Genomic DNA, 4,426 nt, shown 5'->3' with positions numbered 1-4,426 from the left:
CTCCCGAACCTTCGCAAACCAGGCGTTCTTGCCTCCTGGCACAGGGTTTGAGATCGTCTTCACAAATGTCGACCATCTCAGATAGATGCCATCAGCTAGATAGTACCCCTTGTTGTAGTGCCGCCCATTGATCTCGAAGTTCACCGGAGGAGAATGACCTTCAACAAGCTTGGCATAGACAGGAGAGCACTGCAGCACGTTGATGTCATTGTGAGTTCCTGGCATACCAAAGGAGTGCCAAATCCAGAGGTCCTGTGTGGCCACCGCCTCAAGTACCACACTGCAACCGCCTTTGGCGCCTTTGTACATACCGTGCCAAGCAAATGGGCAATTCTTCCATTTCCAATGCATGCAGTCGATGCTTCCAAGCATCCCAGAAAATCCTCTTGCTGCATTCTGTGCTAGGATCCGAGCAGTGTCTTCCGCATTGGGTGTTCTCAAGTATTTCGGTCCAAACACTGCCACCACTGCCCGACCGAACTTGTAGAAACACTCTATACTAGTGGACTCGGCCATGCGCCCATAGTCGTCGAGTGAATCACCGGGAGCTCCGTATGCAAGCATCCTCATCGTTGTCGTGCACTTCTGGATGGAGGTGAATCCAAGGGCGCCGGTGCAATCCATCTTGCACTTGAAGTAGTTGTCGAACTCCCGGATGGAATTCACAATCCTGAGGAAGAGCTTTCGGCTCATCCGATAACTGCGTCGAAATGTTTTTTCGCCGTGAAGTGGAGCATCGGCGAAGTAGTCAGAGTAGAGCATGCAGTAGCCTTCGAGACGATGCCGGTTCTTTGCTTTCACCCGCCCCGGCGCCGAGCCACCTTGCCGCGGCTTTTCATTGCTCGCGAGCAGCTGGGCGAGGGCGGCGAGCACGATGAGATGCTCTTCTTCCTGGACGTCATCCTCGGCTTCCTCCTCCAGCAGCGCGGCGAGCGCTTCCTCGTCATCTGAGTCCATCGCCGAGGCAGGCAAATCACCGAACACCTTGTGCCCGGTGGGCGTGTACCTGCCGCTAAACTGTCCCTCCGCGGCCGGAAACGCCCTGCAGCTGTTGGAGGGGCTCCCGCGGCGAAGCTCTGCTATTTTTCCGGCATGGAATGGCTATCTAGTGGTGAAAGGCGGCGGGCGGCGCCGGGATATAGCTACTAGCGGCCGAGGGCGCGGGGGGTGGGAGGCGAGTCGGGGAAGAAAACCTTGACTTTTCGCCTGACGGCGTGGGCCAGCCGCGCTTTTCCCTTGCGCCGGAGCCCCCAACTGCCCCCCAGTGCGCTGGGTTCGGCCTGTGACCGCCGGGCGGAATAAAGGGCTGAACCAGGGTTTTTCGGCGTCCTGGGGGTGCGACCGGGGCGTTTTTTTGGCGTCGGCGCCGAAAAAGTGGCATGGGGGCCTGTTGGGGGCGCGGCTGGAGATGCTCTTATATCCCACCACATGCATGATCCACGTCTACTCTCTCTCCTCCCAACCGGACACCACAACACAATATCCCACCACATGCATGATCCCAGTGTATTCTCTCTCCTCCCAACTGGATTAATTTGTGAATAGCGTTGGATGGTTCCCTTCCGCATCATGTTCGCGGACAAAGTCTGGACATAAAAACAAACATATGATGTGTGATACGTCCATTCTGCATCATGCTTTTATATCGATATTTATCGCATTATGAACTGTTATTTCACTTTATGTCACAATACTTATGGCTATTCTCTCTTATTTTACAAGGTTTACACAAGGAGGGAGAATGCCGGCAGCTGGAATTCTGGTCTGGAAAAGGAGCAAATATTAGAGACCTATTCTGTGCAACTCCAAAAGTCCTGAGACTCCACGGAACGTCTTAAAAGAAATAAAGAAAAATCCACACCAAAGATGAAGGCCAGGGGGCCCACACCCTTCTCACGAGGGTGGCCCCCCCTAGGGCGCGCCCCTACCTCGTGGGCCCCCTGGTGGCTCTCCGATGCCCATCTTCTCCTATATGAGGTCTTTCGATGAGAAAAAAATAGGATGGAACTTTTCGGGACGAGACTCCGCCGCCACGAGGCGGAACCTTGGCGGATCCAATCTAGAGCTCCGGCAGAGCTGTTCTGCCGGGGAAACTTCCCTCCCGGAGGGGGAAATCATCACCATCGTCATCACCAACGCTCCTCTCATCGGGAGAAGACAATCTCCATCAACATCTTCACCAGCACCATCTCATCTCCAAACCCTAGTTCATCTCTTGTATCAAATTCTTGTCTCAAAGTCCGGGATTGGTGCTAGTAGGTTGCTAGTAGTGTTGATTACTCCTTGTAGTTGATGCTAGTTAGTTTATTTGGTGGAAGATCATATGTTCAGATCCTATATGCATATTATTACCCCTCTGATTATGAACATGAATATGCTTTGTGAGTAATTACGTTCCTTCCCGAGGACAGGGGAGAAGTCTTGCTATGAGTAGTCATGTGAATTTGGTATTCGTTTGATATTTTGATAAGATTTATGTTGTCTAGCCTCTAGTGGTGTTATGTGAACGTCGACTACATAACACTTCACCATTATTTGGGCCTAGAGGAAAGCATTGGGAAGTAATAAGTAGATGATGGGTTGCTAGAGTGACAGAAGCTTAAACTCTAGTTTATGCGTTGCTTCGTATGGGGCTGGTTTGGATCCATATGTTTCATGTTATGGTTAGGTTTGCCTTAATACTTTTGTTGTAGTTGCGGATGCTTGCAATAGAGGTTAATCATAAGTGGGATGCTTGTTCAAGTAAGAACAACACCCAAGCACCGGTCCACCCACATATCACATTATCAAAGTATCGAACGCGAATCATATGAACGTGATGAAAACTAGCTTGACGATATTCCCATGTGTCCTCGGGAGCGCTTTTCCTATTATAAGAGTTTGTTCCGGCTTGTCCTTTGCTACAAAAGGATTGGGCCACCTTGCTGCACTTTATTTACTTTTTGTTACTTGTTGCTCGTTACAATCTATCTTATCACAAAACTATCTGTTACCACTTATTTCAGTACTTGCAGAGAATACCTTGCTGAAAATCGCTTATCATTTCCTTCTGCTCCTCGTTGGGTTCGACACTCCTACTTATCAAAAGGACTACGATAGATCCCCTATACTTGTGGTTCATCAATGTGTCCGTTTACTGGTCAACGTTGGAGATGTCCTTATATATAGGACCAGAAAACCACAGGAATTAGGATGAAGAAGTATTTGATAGCACAGGAAAAACAATAGAAATCTACAAAGAGATTTGAGTGATGAAGATTTGCCTCCAAACTAGAATGTAAACAAATCCTAAGGAGAAGATTATAAGGATTCCAATCTAGTGAAACAAAAGGCCATAGCAAGGAAAAATCATAAATATCAAAATCGTCCGAAAATCTTGTAAATTCCTTTCAATCAAAGGAGTCAAACTTCGGGAAAATGTAAGCGCCTTTTTAGTTGTTTTTTCCGATTCATTTTCGAACTTTATTTTTCTCTCATTTCAAATGAATTGACATTTATTCCTTTTTTCAAGTTTTGCTTCGGTACAGCTCCCTCCCCCCTCCTCTAGAAAAGTTTACGAATTTCAATGCAGATTAAAGGTGGAGATTGAAAGTAACCCCTTCATCAATCAAAAAGATTATATTGTTCTAATCTCCTGTTAGATCCGTTGGTAGAATAGGGTTAGAAGTTAATCTTGGATGTATAAGACTTAGTAAAACTTTTAAAGTAAATTAATTATTCATGTTTATTTGCTGGGGGGGGGGGGTAACGAAGAAAACTCTTTCTTTCTTACTCTCTTGTTTAGACAAATTTAAATTGTGCCTACTTGTTCTCAAATCCTTTATCTTGGCTAGTGTGAAATCCTTGGGTTTAGACATAACTTTGGGATTTCCTTTTTTTCAAAAGAGTAGCTCTAAACAACTCGAGGGAAATGACTTAGGACATAAAAAGGAACATATTAGGTGTCCGTTTACTGGTCAATGTTGGAGATGTCCTTATATATATGACCAGAAAACCACATGAATTAGGATGAAGAGGTATCTGATAGCACACATGAAAAACAATAGAAATCTACAAAGAGCTTTGAGTGGATGAAGATTTGCCTCCAAAATATAATGTAAACAAATCCTAAGGAAAAGTTTATAAGGATCCCAATCCCGTGAAACAAACGACCATCACAATAAAAATCACAAATATCAAAATCGTCCGAATATCTTGTGAATTCCTTTCAATAAAAGGAGCCAAACTTCGAAAAAAAATAAACGCATTTTTAGTTGTTTTTTCCGTGTCCGTTTCAAACTCTCTTTTTCTCTCATTACAAATGAATTGACATCTATTCCTTTTTTCGAGTTTTGCATCCCCCCCCCCCACACACACCCTTAAAAAGTTTTAGGATTTCAATATAGATTAAAGGCGGAGATTGAAAGTAACCCCTTCATCAATCAAA

The sequence above is a fragment of the Triticum dicoccoides genome, chromosome 2A (assembly GCF_002162155.2).
Source record: "Triticum dicoccoides isolate Atlit2015 ecotype Zavitan chromosome 2A, WEW_v2.0, whole genome shotgun sequence".
In the NCBI taxonomy this organism is placed as follows: domain Eukaryota; kingdom Viridiplantae; phylum Streptophyta; class Magnoliopsida; order Poales; family Poaceae; genus Triticum; species Triticum dicoccoides.
The sequence above is the reverse complement of the archived record's forward strand: the minus strand, read 5'-3'. Positions refer to the sequence as shown.